The sequence below is a fragment of the Larus michahellis genome, chromosome 3 (genome assembly GCF_964199755.1).
Source record: "Larus michahellis chromosome 3, bLarMic1.1, whole genome shotgun sequence".
In the NCBI taxonomy this organism is placed as follows: domain Eukaryota; kingdom Metazoa; phylum Chordata; class Aves; order Charadriiformes; family Laridae; genus Larus; species Larus michahellis.
The window spans coordinates 120,026,617-120,045,954 of NC_133898.1; positions in this window are offsets into that span (position 1 = coordinate 120,026,617).

Here is a 19,338-nt window from a genome sequence, read left to right on the forward strand (position 1 = left end):
TATCAGTTCAAACAATGCCTCTTAAAGGGCACCACACTTTTTCATTGCCAGCTACCATTATTTTTAACAGTTTGTTAAACATACCGCAATAAAGAAAGATTAATGGCCAAGATATAACCCAAAAATGCAGAGGGCCACGCCGAGATCTGTTACATGCAAGCAAATCAGTGGTGAGGCATAAAGGGGGTATTTAAGTGGAAAATTTAGCCTTAAAACATTAATGAAAACCAAAGTAGGTGATTAAAATGGAAATTAAGTGTTTGGGGAAAACAGAGTAAAAGACATGAAAAAAAAGGAAAGATAAAACATAAACAATGTTTTATTAAGGAGAATGAAAAAATAATAATGATAAAATGTTACTTTAGGAATTGAAGGAATCGTGAAAATATGCAAGTATTAAGAGGATGAAGAAATGACAAAAATATACTTTCAAGAATATACTTACAAGTATGTTAATTTTGTATTTAATCAGCAAAGGAATCAAAATCACCTGTAAGCCATCTCTTAATGATTTCTCTAGGATCACATCCAATTTAAAAAATTCAGAAAAAAAGTAGTTTAAATAATGGCATTCATCTCACACAGTTGTTGCCATCTAAAATGTCATTGCCTATTTTATGACATTTCCCTACTGAAAATGGAGAGTGATTAGGAGCTTCCCCAAAAGGGAAATTAATCTTTTTCTGGAGGATGAAAAGTCTTCTAAAGGATAAATATCTTAAGTTAGACACCTAATTTAAAATTGCTAGTCTTCAGTGAGATTAAAAAACAGCTGTCTTTGTTTTAGGATGTTTGGCTCAGTCCTGCTTGAGTAGGAAAGAAGGCAGGAACAGTTAATTTTTGTTATGTAAAGGTTAACCCCTGCCCCAAACTGTGTCCATACCAAAGCCACAAACAGAATACCAGTATTCTATACTCTGTCCAGCGTATTTATGGGATTCACCGGGCTGGTGATTTTTATGAGTACCAGTCTTTTCACCTGCAGGTGCAGGATGAGAAAGCCCACTCAGCTAGACCCAGACACCTACTTGCATGGGGTTGGAAGTCCAAAGTGCTCAAAGTGATGTAGTCTCATATGCAACTGGAAGTCATACCCCTTGATATGCTCGGGTTGGGCAAACTTTTGACGAGCTGGTTTTGGTATTTTTTAAAAATATTAAATTTTTATACTGACATTTATTATACATCAGTCCCTAAAGTGTCACTTTCTCAAAGTATGACACACCCTTCTGTGCTTGCCAGTGTTTACATTTTCAAAATGAATCGAAAATCAGTGTTGGGAAGAAAATCATGTTTTGATTAAAAAAAAAAAAAGGTTGAGTTCTCAAGATTTTCTAGTATGCATGGGGGAAAACCCAAGGTCTTGGGCTTTTTTCACTAAAAATGAGAATTCTTCACTGAAATACATAGTGATCTAATGGCATTAGGTCTCCTGCATCCTAAGCTAACATCCTCAGTGTCAAATCATAATCTATTTTGATACCTCACTTTGGTTTTGTCCAGAATACTCTGAAAAAAAATGTGTTCTGAAAAGTCCAAATTTGTTGTAGTAGCATTTTCTGATGAAAAATCCATGCAAAGATTCCATTCTGAGATCTCATTTGCATCTCTGAGGCCTAAAACATACTTTCAGTATGAATGCTAAGATCCTTACAAAATAAGATGACACAAACTGGAACTTCAAGAAAAACAAAGCAAATGGTATTGGGTTCATGTTAAGATCATGAAAGTATTAAAATGTACGTGAGGGTCCTGATCGTATTTCAGTAGCCAAGCAAAACCTTGTTTAAGACAGTTGACAGATTTGTTTTTCCGTAATAGGAACATTAATTTTAAAGGGTAAAAATTATTCTGTTTTACAGGGTTTTGGGTTTTGGTTTTTGTTTCCATTTGTAATATGAAAATATTAGAAATTATCATAAAATATAACAGCTTATCTGAATGAGAGATAGTGTTTGTATGTGTATGTGTATACATATGGAATCTGCGTATGTATTACGCATACAGACATCTGAAGTTACATGCCAATCCAGGCAGCAATTCTATCACATTTTCTCACATTTTCTGGTCTCTGGGCTGTCAGGGTTAGTTTTGCTTTCAGACTTCTCTTCACTATGATAACATCGCAAGCAGAACGGGAGAGATGTGCCACGGCACTTTTGAAGCACGTTGGACATTTATGGGCTGTTAGCCTGACGCTTACACTCATCCTGCCCAGTTAGATCTGCTGTGCACATCCTGGTGGGAACAAAGCTGGTGTAGAAAATGCAAAATCAGTTGCTTTTTCTCCTTGCCAACCAAGGTAGCAATGCGAGTCCCTGTCTGACTCAGATTTTTAGCTTAAGAGAAATCGTTTAAATACAATGAATACAGAAATTGCGCACTACTTGATTTCAGCATCTCTGGATACGAGTATCATTATAGACACTATTTTTATTTTCATATTGACATTATAACTTCAGCCATGACTAAAATGATCTTAAAATTTTGTACAGATGTTAATGAAATGAACTCAGTAAATCTAATGGCAGAAAAACTACAGTATTGGTTTATTAAACCTGATATAGTCATCACCCGTAACATTATGGAATATCTATAAATAATGTCTGAAGAGCTGATAGTTGAGTAATAACCCTTTTAGTAAATGGTAAATCATTTCTTAGAGGTTATTATAGAATGAACAGACCAATAACACCTACTAATGATGGTGTAACCATCCATAACAAATACTACTAAAGTATGTAATATGCTTCTAATATCTAGTATTCAATTACTAACCTCTGTACAAACCATTTATATTGAAGCCTTAATATAATGTTTTATTACTATAGTAAAGTAGTGATTTACTTTGTCATACTTATGCGGTTAATTTACTATATAAATCTTGTGTCTGATCCTACAGTCTACACTATAGAGGAATCCTCTGAGAAGTCATAAAAGAGAAGTTAGCCAGAGAAACAATTGTTGGGTTGGGTCTCCTATTTTCTTACCTGAAATGTTTCATCTGCAATTTCTGTCTTTGTCATTTTAAAGAGATTTAGTAGGAAACTATCCTGAAAGTTATGACTTGCCCTTCAGAGACAGATGAATGAAAGCAACGTTGCCTTTTTCTGCTTCTTGCACATTGGAGCAGCAGGCAGGCGTCCTGGGTCCAATTCCCTGCCAGTGTGAGCTGCCATCAAGTCAATAATATGCAACTGGCTGGTAGGTATTTTTGAGGAGAAAGTGACCTCTTCATATCTGAGGATACTTAGAACTCCACAGATAAAAAAAACACCTCACAAAAATCAAGTGATTCTGATAAAAAAAAAACATTTGCCCAAGATCTAAACTGGGACTCTGGGAAGGGGCTGCATAAGTAAGAAATTTTGTCCATGGCTGTGAAGACAAAAAGTGTTTCTAGAGGCATATTCCATGCCCATCTTGCTTCACATCTTTGACTCTTCCTTTAGCATTTGACTCTTCCTAAAGCATTAGAGTTTGGTGCCTCTGCTGATGTTTCATGGTGCAACAAATCAGTCCATGCTGGCAAAAAAATTCAGAAGTGGTTCACCTATTTTCTGCTTCCCTCTCTCACATTTCCACAGCAAAACTGAAGGTTACAGTGTTATCTGGGTTATAAACTACTCTAATACAGATTTCCTCTAAACTGTTTTGGAGCAGATCCATAATCTTTTGTATGAACAGAAGCAGGGGCTGTAACTTCAGCCTCCTCATGCAGCCCTGTAACCTCAGAGTATTGAGTTATTCTAGCCTTTTCTCTGCGACCCGGAGATTGATTAAAATCTCTGCATAGCAGTAAAGTGCCACTTCAGAAGAGTCTGTCACCCCTTGACTGAGGTACCTCCGCATGAGATGAAGAAAAACGCAGTTCAAGTCCTGCTACAGCTCAAGAAAATGTCTGATTTTGGCTCAAATCCAAACATTCTAAGTAATTCCCTCTAGGGCTAGGGAGAAGCTGGGTAGAGAAATGAAAGAAAGGGAAAGCTGCAATTTATAATTTTAGAATTAGGAGTCCAAAGGGGTAGTTATGAAGCGTTTTTATGATTTGGAAAATCCCGCTGTTTAGAACTTCAGGAAATGTTGTCCACTATCTTATTTGTTTCATTTCTGCAATTGATTAAATACCATCCAGAGAAGATGACAACCAGAAGTACAGTAGCAAATAATAATGATATGATAAATTGAATACAAATTTTAGAAACTTATAAAATGAAACAAAACAAAGCTTGTTTTCAATGTTGTGTAACTCTGATTTACCAAATTGTCAGTTTCTACATATTTTTCTTCCTGAAGACCAATAAAAGCCCAACTGATTTAAACTAGGTTATTAAACATTCGTATGTTTTTGGATTTGAATACATTAACATAATAGAATAATGGATTGTAAGTAGTTCATCAGTAAATAATCCACAATTATGGAGTTTGCAGACTGATTGAAAATAAATAGCAGCATATTGTATAATTAAGCCATAATCAAATGTCTCTCTATACACAAATGATAAAGTGTCCCCTTGGGCCACGGCCATGTGCTGAGGGTTTTATTTAGTTCAATAGCAAAAGCCTTTCTGTGCCAAGTTTACACAAAAGAAAAGTTAGTGAATTGCTAGGAATAAAGTTGACTGATCTCTCCATACAGTGTAATAATTAGAGCCAGCATTACTCCGTGCACATTTTGGATACAGGCTTTTGCAACAGCTAGCAAGATTAACCCTCACTGGTATTCAGCCGTAGTGTTCCCTGGCCAAAGAAATACTATATTTTGTTCTGTATACAAAGCCAGTAATATTTCAACTTCATTTTGCTTAATTTTTAATATTCCATTATTAATGCAATTCAATTCTAGTTTCAAGCAAAGGAAGTTGAATTTGCTATATTTTAATGTCATCTCAAAAATGATGTGTTTGAGATTCTGGGCAGAACTCAGTGTGGGTCCTGAGGTCTGTCTGAGACTCTCAAGTGATGGGTTTTGGACATGCAAGAAGATATAGGAGTTCAGCATTTCTGTTTACAAGGCTAGAAGCTAGGCAAGAATATTTTAACGCAAGAATCATTGCTTTTCCAGTGTAGCCTTTTAATTAGAAAATCATGTGGTAGAAGGAAAGAGTTGATTACCTTCCTTCTGAAAGCAAATTTTTTACATTCAAGATGGGAGAACATTTAGCAGAACATTTCAAAAGGTTAGAAAATCTTGAAATAGGGTGAAAGTGTAACTGCACGCAGAATATGCACCTGAAAATAGCTTATTTCAAAAGGGGTCTAGATGGAAATAGATGAATACCACTTAATGAAAGGGCTGTCCTTCTCTGCAGCCTCTCAAACACTCCTATTAAAAAGCCTGTTATACCTGATATTTAACTTGAAGAGGCATAAACTTGTTATTTCTGTTGTTGCAGGCAGCAGCAGTGCCTGGTGTTTGATCTGTATAACACCCTTTGGTTACCCTTTTCCATGCCGTGCCTTCAGATACCAGTAACACCCCTCCCAATTCAATACCGCTTTCTAACAATCTGAATTATAAACAGCCTATAGCCCTAGAAAAATTAGTCCTGGGAATTATGCAGCTGCAGGTGGTTTTCCAGAATCTGACCTACTGTGTAATTTATAACCTTGGAGTGGTTCTCTGGGATTAAGAACTCATAGAGTGGATTGAGTTTGATAAAGCCTCGAATAGCATCAGGAGTCATGGTCCCTCTGGGGTTGTTAGCTTAGTGCAGAAATCCAGTATCTCAAGGAAAACAGCTCAAGACAAACTCTTAGGGTCTTCAGTTTTACTCTTAGTATAGTACTACACAACACAGCTTTGCAGTCACTTCTCTGCTTTGATGCTACTTTTATGAATCATGGCACAATTCTGGAGTCTGATTCAGTAAGGGAGAGGACCTGAACTTGCTCACCCAAATTGGCCTTTCTGTGGCAACAAGGACTCTTTTGTCTTTTGATTCAACTCTATCGCTTTGTGCTATGAATCACCTATACTACAAAGTTCCTTAACTGTTTAATGGGTAATGTTGAATCCTATGTTCCTTATTGGCTTCTTGAAGTTCATCTATTTTCTCACCTTTCAATACCTTAAAACGCATTGCTGGGATTTCAGCTGGAGTTTTGAACCAGAGGGAGCACCTTTTCAGGTTTTACAGTTTTCATATGGTTCTGTAGGGAAACCTCTGTCCTATATAAAGTTTCTCTTTGTCAGGCAACTGATTTTACTGAAACATTTCATTTACTGGAGCGAACCAGGCCTCTATCTATATTTTTCTTGTAAACTGTTATAAAAAATCAAACATAATGAATACTTATGTTGAAGTCAAAACTTTGAAATAGGTAGCATCTCATCTTGTGTGCTATCTTACTTGGCAAGTGATGTTCATGGTCACATGGATAATTTACTTGGAGGGAAGACAGATCAGAGCTAGAAAATTAGTCATAGGCTACTCTGAGGTAAGTGAATACGTGGATTTTGTTTTGCTGCAGTTAATTTGATCTCACTTGTCCCCTAATAAAAGTTCAGGAGAGGCTGGAATATAAATATTACACAGCAGCTGCTGTGAGTTTAATCCACATTCCATTAATGACAATATTTTACTCCCAGTGCTGGATCAGAATCTGACATATTGTTTTCTTGCATTTTATGCTGTACACCTGCAAGGTTTTTGGTTAAAATATATATGATATGCTTTAGACAAACTGTTTTCTAAAACTAATTATGGAATATTTATACTTTTGTGAAATAAGGGGAAATGTAGAAAAACAAACTACTGGATTGTGTTCTAACTGTACACTGGAGGGGAAAGGCTTTGCAAGCAGAGTATAAATATACTACCATGCCTAAAAGAAACAAAGCATAACACACAGTACTATATGAGAGATGGGAAGGCACACAGTCCAAGAAGTAACAACTTAGTCAAGACCTTCTTTCATCTCCTTTAAATGTTGCGAATGCGTATCATTCCAACTGAAGTATTTATTTCCTAAGGCAAGACTTAGTCTTATTTGAATCAGCTCTTGTACCACCACCACAGAGATCTTCCTCTTAAAGCAAATCTGAAAAATAAAATGAATCCCCAATCCTCTTAATACTAGGAGAGGGAGTCCAGAAAGTGGGAAACGGTTATCGCAGTTTAATTTGCAGAATAAGCCAAAAAGAAAAGAAAAAAAAAAAAAAGTCCCTGATAAATGAGAAATAGTCCCATTATGTTATTATTCTGTTACCTAAGAAACTATCTTCAAAACAGAAGCCCTCATAAATACTCTGGAGATGCATCAGACACTTTTCCCTGCTGTACGACATTGTGTATATGGTTTGGCAGGAGTTCATCGTGTAGAAGATAAACTAGCACGTAGTGCCAGGATTCTATTACTCTTGACCCTGACCTTTGGCTGCATGCTGTTTCCAGTTGCACTCCATCTTTAAAAAAAAAAGACAGCACCCATTTTTTTACCCTTTCTTTTTTAACTTCTGTTTTTAAACTTCTCCATAATCTACCCTTCGTCTGATATATATTTGAAAAACAAGTTTTCTGATCTCTTTCTTCTCTTTTTTTTTTAACTTCTGTTTTTCATTCCTTAAAACCAGCAGTAATTCTCCTGCCAAAGTTGGCTTTCCCATTCAGATTTCTCCTCTTTTTTTTTTTTGTCTCCAAGCACTAACGAGCTCAATAATGTGGAATAGTGTAACGTATCCGAACCACAGAGAAAATACATTCTTGGAAATGGTTTGTTTTTCTATGCTATATTTACTATTCTCTGAACCCAAGATATCCATTTATTGTTACCAACTGAAGTTGTTAGTAGTAAAGTCATGGGAAAGGAGATATTTTCATTGATATAGAATCAATGTCCAGAGCTGCCAACTCTATACAGAAGGGCGTGGAACCACTCAGGTCATGTGGCAATTTTTAAATACGTTTTGCTCCTACAAAATTAAAGTCCAAAAGTCCTGCATAAGGATGTGATAATTTGCAAAGCACTTTGATACAGTGCTAGGATATAAGTAGTTGGTAAACTACAGAGATTAGATTAGGCCACAGGAAAGCAGAGGGATATTCTTGAAAGTTTATAGGGCCTTCTTCTCTGCTCCTAGTTCAGGCAAAACTCCCAGTGAAGTCACTGGGAATTCTGTTTGTATTAAGCAGGACAAATTAGGTCTCTGTTTTTCCAGTAGGGATCAGGCTAACTGCCATGGATGAAAATGTTTTCAAATAGAAAGCAAAATAAACTTTTTTTAACTACCTCTGGCTGTCTGGAGTGGACTTCAAAAAAAATTAAATACTGGTATATCCAATGGCTTTTCCTTTTGTGAACATTGCAGTAATCTGAGTATACTCGTTTGTTTGTGCAACATTTGAATAACAAAACAGAATAAACACAACAAAACTCCCAGACCCGATATTTTTAAAGGATAAGTGAGAGAGACTCAATGGAACTTTACAGAAATGTTATACTTGCAAGAACAGAAAAAAATTAGAAGCGCAGTGTATCATAGTCAGACAAAAATCTCTGGTGCATTAAAGACAACAAAGATGTGTTGCAATACAGCTTTCCTAAATGTTTAGCTTACTTTAGAAACAAAAAATGTTAACACTGTAGTTATAAACTATTAATACTGGTTTGTATTTGGGGGCCAGGACTGAAAATGATATAAACAAACTGTTGCTACAGAAATTTCTTCTTTAACTAACTCTTTCATTCTACCTGTAGTTACCGGAAAGCGTGGTAAGATGAAAAGAAAGAAGTTGAAAACATGAAGGGAGTAAAGCCCAGACCCTTGAGATTCACCACAAGTCCTAAATATCTTTGATTGGTTATTGCTTAAGCTGTACGATTTGTAAATATTATGCTTAGTGACTCCAGTACCCATCTTTGCCTGAACGTCCTACCTCTCTAAAGACAGGCTATAAAAATTATCATGAAGCTTGTGATAAACAGTAAAAGTAATACAGAAATAATGCAGAAAAGGGCAGACATGAAAGGATGAGTCGTCCACATAAGCAACGTTTTATAAAACTTGAGTGACTGAATAACTTTACAGACAGGCGTCAATAGCTGACTAAAGAGCTGTCCCACGGCAGCATTACCTATTACGTACCTTACGTACTTGATGGTGGATGGCCGTTGCAATGCAAAGTAAAATTTGGTTTTAATAGAAAGTTAACACAAGGTTTAATAATCTGTATTAACAGTGCATTTCCACTGAAAACCAAGTAGCCATTACTTGATAAACATTGCCTTGATTTTATGCAACACGGTCAAAAAATTCAGTTAGCAGAAATATTTGTGCTTAAACTTTATAATTATGAAGCTTATTCCACAGGAAGTTTTTTAGGAATTCTAAAAATTATTATAGATAATGAAAAACATTAGAGGCAAAAATGTAGGGATTTACCTTATCCCCTCAAACTGTTGCCTCAAGGCTACACCAACAGAGGAAAACAGTATCTAGGCCCATTTGTTGTTGTGGAAGCTGAACGACATGGTCTGACCTCAGCCACACTAATAAATTCTATTACATTACAGAACAGGGTGGCTGCATCCAATCCCCTCCAGGAATGGTCCTGGGCATGTGCTAGTTCCCAGACAGATAGTGTTATTTGACGTGAGCCAAAAGGGCACCAGGGAATAGATTAGCAATTTAACCACATGGATAACCATTCTTGGGCCATGGCCTGGTCCTGTCCACTTCACTAATACAATTATAGTCAAAGATTGTGGGTCCAAGCTGTTTTACATACCTGTTTTCAACATGTGAAACCTCAGAATCACTACCTAAAATTTTCTAGGCATATATGAGACAACATTAAAGGAGTAAACACTCCTATATTTCATTATGCAGTCAGAGATAGAAAAACAAATCCACTTTGGAGTAACTTAGAATTTTATGATGAAGCTACTGTCCCAGAAAATAAAGTCTTGGTAAAACCTGGTCCCCAATCGAAAAAGACAAGGAATTTTAATGAAGGCTTTAGGCAGGCATCCTAAAACATATCCAGTTCACAAGCAAGTAGGCTGAAGGAATATCTAATGTGTGAGTCTGGGTGGTCTTCCACTTCTGAGCTCTTCAAGATTGTGGGGATTATCTAGATGACTCCATTTCTATCATTGTTTGGAATAACACTGAGACTGGACAGTAGAGTGTGAAGAAAAGCTGACAAAGGAAGTAAGTTTTCATCTAAGACACATCTACCTATTCACACTAATTAGTATGTTGTCATGTAGAAGGAAGTATGTAAAAGCCCAATCTTTTTTTTCTTTTAAATTCAAAGCTATTTTGCCTGTTGCTACTGATATCATTTGCTTTCCTCATTTAAGTTTCATAACTGGTTAAGTAAATTTTAGTCTATGCTGTTATAAAAGGCTTTACTGCCCTTTTTTACCTTTTTCCCAATTATGTGGTCATGTCCTCTTCCTTGTTCTTGGCAGTATGTGGTCACTTGGCTTAGGGAGCTCATCCAACAGTCTGTGTAGTCCCATGAGTAACAGCACATGCAGATGATCATAGAGCTAGAAAACATGACCATTTCTGAAAAACTGACAGCACTGCATAACCCAGAAAAGAAAAGATTTGAGGAGGAAGCATATTAACTGTATTCAAACCCAATACAGGCTGTTGTAGAGAAGAAAGGAATCTTTTCTCTGTGCCAGAAGTAAATAGGACAAAAAAATAACGGGCTTAAGTTGCTGCAAAGGTGCTTAAAGTTAAACATTAAGAAAAACATTACAGAGGTAGAGATAGTGAGGGAGTGGAATACATCGCTTAAGAAAGTGCGAAATTACCATCATTACGAGTCTTTGAAACAGCTGTCTTTCTAACAGCTCTCCACAATGTCCTTAGCAGAGCTGTTTCTGCCTTGGGGCAATGCAATGTACCATATGACCTCTCAAAATCCTTTTCTGGTTCCATTTTTTGTGATTGCATGATTGGATTCAACAAGTTGTTGATCCGTGCCATGTCACGGTTCATGATAAGCAGAAGTTAAAGGAGAAAGAGTGACCAGCCAAACGAAATATTATCTTGTTTTCTGTGTAACCTAAATCTGAATTTCCCTGATTTCATCACCACAGTCCCCGAGTGGGAGAAGAAAGCCCGGGTTGTACCCCTGACAGGAACAGTGCCTTTCTGAGAGCTACAGATTCTCTTTATGCTTCATTTTCCTTCTTTCTAATGAGTACAATTATGTCACAGTATTTAATGACTGTGATTCTCCAGATGAAAGCCATTGCAGAAGTATTATGCCAGTACTGTTCTCTCCTACTGACAGAATTCTGCCCCAAAGCAGTCGGTGAAGATGGTATCTAAACCCAATACTTATTAGGCAAATGGTATCTTCCTCTAGAGGCTTTCCAAAGTACTTATCAAAGAACTGTTTCCTCTGACAAGGTAGGGAACTTGTTATTTCAGGAGCACTGTTTCCCTAATCACCAACTGTAGTAGTAAATTAAATACGCCAAGGACTCTCTGGCCTCAAAGTCAAATGTCAAGGCCTGGCTCCACCCACACTATTAAATTACTTTACCCTCCAAAACACCTATTAGGAAGAGTTCATGCTAAGTCCTGAGTTGTGCCAAAAATTGTTCAGAAATGTGTTGATTGACCTTGTTGAAAAATCAAATCAGAGAATTTAACAGGGTAGCTGCTGAAATTTGAGTGGCTGGGAGTATTCCCTAGTCCTACTTAATTTACTAGTGTGGAGGGCACACAATGGCTAAAAATTTGGTGGAAGTTGTACAGCTAAAGTTGGCCTGGATCTCACCATGAAGTGCGTTAAGTAGATAAAGAATCATAGTACATTTTTTAATATGAAAAATACCTTTTCTTCACTGCTGTTCTCATTGGCATCAGGCCTGTAGCTTCGTATGTTTGGGTTAGGTTCACTGTTTTGGTGAAGCTGAAGATACTAATAGCTTTCAAGGAGAGACTCATAAGCCTGCAGATGACAAAGAGTACACCTCAGTGATAAGTGACATGGCTCTGCAGGACACAGCTGAGTACACAGGGAAGAAGGTTTTAAGGAGACTGATAAATTCCTGCAAATGCAGCTGTAAAGATAATCTTAGTCCAGTTAAAAAAAAAAAATATAAAATTGCACAAGCACCTGAAATGTTCCTTTTCACGTGACAGTTTATCTGCCCCATGGTGCATTCCTGGGGCATAATCCCTGAGTTTATCTGAGAAACATACTTCAAAAACCTTCTTCAGTACGTCAGCAGGGCGTGCAAATAAAGGAATTCACATAAAACCGGGCAAACCTTCAGGAGATACCTGTCTCTCAGGTAAACACTGCAAAGAGACTCACACTGTCTAGGACATGAGTCAAAGGAAAAACATCTAGGAAACTCAGATGCAGCAAGAGTATCTAAACATAAAAGTATTCTAAGAACTCAATTGAATGTTTAGGGTGTTATTTAGTAAATTTAAGATACTAGAAAAGTATTTATCAAAGTTCGTTGGCAAAGAAACAAAGAGGAGGACATCTGAGGGTTCAGTTATAGTGGAAAGAGAATCTAAGGACAATAAGAAAAAAGCAAAGTAAATGGGATTATTTACATTTGGCTACAAAAGCAGCTAAGGCAACAAGATAGAAAGACAGCAAGAGGTACCAGGTTGAGAACTTGGTGTTATGATCGTGTAGGCAATGTTCCCGGGACAGTTGTGAGGGAGAGAAGAAGGCCCCAGGAGAGCAATTACAGGGAACCTACCCATTTATAGAGATTGCTTTATTTTAGGGGGACTGCATGGTAATAATGATTGATACTCATTTTATTTATTTACAAGTGTCATGGTTACCCAGACAAGTTTTGGTCTCTGCATGCTGGGCGCTAAGTGCATATGAGGCTGTCCACACCCGAAGCAGCTGTCGCGGAGGGAGTGATGCACTTCACTCATAGAGAGAAGCAGCAATATATTTATTGGTATAAAACAGGGTTTTAACAAAGTTTGATGGTAAATGCGACAGTGTTTTAACAAGATTCGAGATGGCAAGGCACGCTTGGTTATTTACTTCATAGAGGACAGGGTCAGACAGAGCTGTCAGGACGACTCTCCTGTTGAGTTATGAGGTTCAGAAAGGACCCCCTTGCTTTCTAAACTCCTCAGAGAGGAGTCTAGGCGTGGCTGGACCCAGTCCTAGTCCCAGACTTCGTCGATGGTTTATGTCTAAAGGATTATTTATGCACAACCAATCCTTTATATCCCTTAGCTAAGATTTCACAGCTTAGTATGCGGCAAAGAATCTCTGCATTTCAAGGAGTAACCTTGATGATTGACCTATAGTCACATTTGCATATTGACTGCAGTACCAGTATTGCTCAAGTTAGCCCTTGGCTATTGTGTTGTTATCTGTCTCCCCAAAACCACGTTTGAGCCCTGGATGCCATCATCATGACTAGACCCATTCTGACCACCATGGGTGGTTATTGCTTGCTCAGCGTTACAGGGAGGGGGAGCACACCATCACAGCAGCAAACAGGCCATCCAAACTGGGTAGCATGTTTAGGTTCAGCTGGAAAAAGAGATCTACAACATGACAGGAATTATCCCACAATTGAAGAGGTTCAGGCAACTGAGCTTGTCTTAGCTTCATGACAGCACAATGCCTCAAATTCACATATACCGTTTCTTTCTTAGCCTTAGGATACTGGAAGTATTTTGGTCTTTAAAACAAGAACATGGCCACCACACATGGCTGGAAATTCAGTACTGGTGTGCTTTGAGCTACGTTCTACCTCTTACAAGGATGTGCCATGAAGACCCCAAGAAGAAAGAAGCTGAAAGCTTCAAAGAAAGCTTATTCTTTATGTCCATAGGTTAGTGGACCTATAAAGTGTCTTCCCAAAGGATGCTGTAGATGCAAAATCTTAAATGGATTCAAGGAGGCAACATGGAAGCTTAAAGAACAGTTAGCGATAAGAAGATCATTCAGTAGAAGCAAACAGCAACACATAGAACTGCCAGTTTGGACAAACATCAGCTGTTCTGCCTAAGCTTTAGCCAAGCACCATGGGGAACTTTTCCCTCTATTGACCATTAGTTTTTTCCTTTCAATGGAACCTAAAATATAATCACTTTTGCTGATTTTTCATGGGCATATATATACTCATTCATACATACATATATGTGTATTCATGCTTATATTCCAATACACACACACACATATATATATTTACAACTACTTATCTATCTAGGGATAACTACTGTGTATATTAGGCTTACTGAGGTATGTGTGAAGTAATTAGAAATAATTCATTTTACAATACACTAGAATCCAGAATGTGTGTAGACAAAAATACAGTGTAGAGCTAGCTAAGATTTGAGAAAGACCTGGGCTAACTAAAAAAATGCAACAGACACACCCAAGACCACCAGCAGCTACTTAATTTACCATGTTTCCATTAAGATTAGAAAAGGTTCCATAGCACCAACTTTTTCATATGCTTCTGTTTCAGGTTTTTGTTTTCCTGCACAGCATAACATCAGCCTATTAAGCAGAACTGCTCTTGCACATGTGACTAAAGTTTTGGGTACTTCTTGTGGAGATAGTTTGGGGCATTATTAAAGTTTCAAATCTAGGACAACATGGTAAGTCTCAAGTTTGATCCTAACTTGGTTTCCCTTTGTCTGTGTGTATGTTTATGTGTCCTTTTTTTATGTACACACTATATTCACATACCTTCTCAAATTCGTGCATAGTAGATGTTTGTTTGGATAACACTGCACGTTCTTGAAAGATATAATTAAATCACATGGAAGTGTCTTTTTTTTTTCTCCTTTTTTTTAAAAGATGCTGCTTTTCATGGAAATCCATAAGTAAATATATATTCTCAAAATCTTCTAAATACAGTCAAACAGGTTCAATATAATTCATGTTCTGCTTCCAACTTGACTTGAATCCAGCTATAATCAGCAGATCACAAAGGGTTTATATATGTATGCGTGTATATGCATGTATAAAATGCACGAGTCAGTTTAAACACAGAACATATTTTTAAAATTAAATCTTAATTTCCAGCTCCATATTTTCTAAAATAAATAAAGTCTACAGTACGAATATATAAGTACAGCCTGAAATCATGGAAATAACTTTGACTTAAATGAAAGCTCGAGTTCGCATATTTTCCAGCATATACCTGGAAAATATCAGCTTTTATTACAACTTATCTGTATGGGCTGTTTTATAAGAATTAATGCAAATAATAAGAGTGAAAGTGAGATTAAAACACCAAGATTTCTCTCCACATGAAAATGTTCAGATTTTTCAAACCCATGTACTATTATTGTCCATGAGCCTGGAAACAAACCCTGATATAAACACAGAATCCAAACCACAGAACATGACTTGTTTAAAAAGTTAAATTCTGTGAAGTAAGGCAGGAAACGAGATTTATCCTTCTGGGAATTTTTTGGCATGAGCAAGGAACTAGGCATGCTCAGTGCATGTCATATCCTTCATCTATCACTGCTCTCTGAAGTAAATCAATTTCTTTTTTTTTTTTTTTTCAACTCGAACCAAGGGAAAGCAACACAGTCACCATCTGAAATGTGTAGAAATCCTTCTGTTTGACATGGCATTAAACAGAAGAAGGCAAATTACAGTGTGTTGCCTTAAGGATTATTGTTGCACATTTTGTGCCTTCTGGCTGTGGCAGTGTTTGTTCCTCCAAGCGAAATTAGCTGGGCCCACGCCATTTTGCAACGCTGTAAAAATAAATTGCTGTACTTGATAAGCGAATGTTAAACTTGTCACTCTAAGCTAACTGCAAATTGTTTTTAGTGTCTTCAGGGTAACTTGGCAATCTCGGATAGGAGCTACACAGAAGGTCAGCTTTCTCCCTTTGAAGCCAAGTTTAGGTAATAGCTAGGGAACCAGAGCAAACAGTCCTGCTCATGAGCGGGAGAAAGAACATTTCCAATGCAGTCCAAATCTTCCAGATTAGACTATATCAGGTTAAAAATTTGGGATCACGTGAACACTTATATTACTTCACGTTACACTTGTAGGACAATACTATTTAAACATCAGGATGACCTGAAGTTCTAATTTAGGATGTTGGAGAGGAGGGAAGTCCTACAATAAGGCAAAATACGGAGGAAAAGGATCTTAGATTGGCCGTTTTTTTTTGTCTACTCCAGAATGCTTGATCCTGCCAGCACCTTTGGTGTCACCCTCTCAGGACTTCTCAACCTGAATTCAATGCTATACCTTCCTTCAAACACCCACAGGCTGATATCAAGAAGGAAATTCTGGCGTAAACCCAACTTCCTTTGCGTGAAATTTGGGAATTGGGCCCCTTATAGACACAGCCTGTTTGGCATGCGTCACAGCTGAAATGCAGGGGCCTTTTTCTCATTCAGCCTTGTAAATCTGGGAGTCAGTCAGTCAGTCAACTTTTCTGTTGGAAAGTCCCACTTCATAAAATCAACATGTCCCTTGGGAAACATGGCATTTTGCTAAAATAACAAGTGATTTATTTTTACATGGAAAAAATGAAACAGCATCTTCCTTATTACCCACCTCAGGATGCCTGCACAGTTCAGCTGATCAGCAAGCCCAGGCAGGCTGCTGGAAGGAAGGTTCAGGGACAGAGAAGACAGTTTCAACGTCCACCGCGTTGTGCCTCCTTCCAGCCCCTCCTGCAGGACCTGGCTTTAGCCAGAAATGGAGGAAGTGGCTGCTCACATGTTTGTAGAAGACCCTCAACAGATCCCCAGCAGCACCTGGCAATCTCTCCCCAGGTCTGGCGCATAGAGGGAAAAAAAATTGCTCCAGTTCTGCTTTTAAGGGAAGCTTCCAGGAAATCTTCTGAGGGAAGAAAGAAAAAAAAAACAAACAACTTTTCTGTTTATTTTGTTATTAAAGAATCAATGAAATAATATAAAATGGTAGTTTTGAGAGTGAGTCAAGAAAAGAAAGGCAAAAGAAGGTGATAGTTGGGATATGTCTCCTTTGCTTGAGTTTTGCAGACAGGTTCTTGCTTTCTTGGTAGGTCTGTTCTCTAATGGGAGCAGTGAAAAATTTGTACCTTCTCTAGAAAGCACAGAGAAAAGGAAAGATTTCCAACACATGCTTATTATGGGGCAATGCAGCCTTACTGCTGGTCTCAAGTGGCCTGAATGGGTGAGACAGTAGTTTAGAAACAGCCTCTGCAGCCCCTGATACCTCTCTTCCAAGACTGCTGCTACAGATGCTTGCTCCAGCAGTGGCTTTTGCGATAATGGACACCTCCTCTGGGACTTGGATTAAGCCCAAGATTAAGTTACCATAGCAACAAGTTTCACAGAGTCATTGCCAGTAAATATTATGGTGGTCGGTTACTGAAATCCAGGGTAAGTCATTATTCATGGCCTCAGTATCAAATATAATGAAGAAGCATATTAATAGTGGCTTTTCTAGACTGGTCCTTGTAACTTGCTTCAGGCAGTTCACAACATTTTGAAGTACATAACTAAATAAAACCAACAGAGATCTGTAATACAGTGAAAATACACAATGTGATTCAGCATTATAATGGCACCCCAAGAAATTTTCAGGGCTTACAGTGGAAGTCTTCCAAAGCACAAGAAGGATGAGAGAGGTCCTTAAGGTGTAAAATATCTCTGAAAAGAGATAATAATTAATGAAATCAGTTGTGGAAGCTTGATGAGTTTGTTCACTGAAGCACCACTACTTTGTATATAAAACATTACCTCACTTTTTGCCTCACAATGTTTTGTTAATAACAAACAACAACAAAGGCTCAGGGAGACAAACTGCCCTTCTCTTCATTCCCTTCCTTTTCCTTTTTTCTCCTTCCTTTTCCTCCCTCCCTCTCATAGGACACTGAGAGATACCGGTGGAAGATTACTTACATTGCAAGTAACTAGAATCTGGTGCGTGATCAGCTGCAGCTTCTAGGAACAGCCTGCATTTATGGTGGAAATCATAGAATCATAGAATCTTCGTGGTTGGAAAGGACCTTTGAGATCATCGAGTCCAACCGTACACACACACAAAAAACCCAAACCAAACCAAACCAAAACAAAACCAACCTACAATCTCTGCCCTTCAGAGCATGCCCTGAAGTGCCACATCTAGACAGACGTTTCTTAAATACCTCTCGGGATGGTGACTCAACCACCTCCCTGGGCAGGCTGTTCCAGTGCCTGACCACTCTTTCAGTAAAGTAATTCTTCCTAATATCTAATCTAAACCTCCCCTGCTGCAACTTCAGACCATTTCCTCTGGTCCTGTCATTATTCACCTGGGAGAAGAGGCCAACACCCACCTCTCTCCAGCCTCCTTTCAGGTAGTTGTAGAGGGCAATGAGGTCTCCCCTCAGCCTCCTCTTCTCCAAGCTAAACATGCCCAGCTCCCTCAGCCTCTCCTCATATGCCCTGGTCTCCAGACCCCTCACCAGCCTGGTAGCTCTCCTCTGGACACACTCCAGCACTTCAATGTCCCTCTTGTACAGCGGGGCCCAGACCTGAACACAGCACTCGAGGTGAGGCCTCACCAGTGCCGAGTACAGAGGCACCATCACTTCCCTGCTCCTGCTGGCCACGCTGTTCCTGACAGAAGCCAGAATGCTGTTGGCCTTCTTGGCCACCTGGGCACACTGCTGGCTCATGTTATGAAGCATCTTTTAAAAGTGTTCTGGTACAACTGGAATTGTTATTCTCACTAAATTTCCAATTAACTCAACTTTCAATCAAGTACATATTGTCATTCATCTCAGAAATGATTCCTGAAACAATTTGCTGCATTATCTCTGAGTCTTCAGCATCAAATGTGTAGCAGGAGTTGTCTTTTGATCAGTACTTTCTGAAAGTTAGATACTTTATTGGACTTTATACTAATAAAATCTTAATAATGGAAGGGGTTTTTTGCTTTACTGCCATGATGATAAAGAACTGAAACCAATATTGCCAAACTGACAGATCAGGATAGCATGAGAAAGTCCCACAGGAACTGAGATGTAGAAAATTAAAATATAGGTAAACATAAATTAATACATTCTGGGTTCTTTTGCTTTGTCTCCTACTTTCTGAGCCACCACAGTGTACGCAGGTTACCCAATGAAAACTTTCTGTGCCATCAGAATGCCTAGAAAGTTACTTTATTTTAAGCGTAACTGGGATTCTTACATCATCACATACTTCCAAAGGCCCACACTTTATGAAAAGCAAAAGACACCAAGAGAATTTTTGGTAAAATCAGGAACTCCGGGCACAATGGGAAATGTAACACCTTTCATTCCGAAAAAAAAAAAAAAGAAAAAAGAAAAAAAAAAAAACAGAAGTAAGAATCAACCTTGACCAAAGCCTGAAAAGAAAATTAATTTATTGTTTCACTGTAGGAAGTCCTT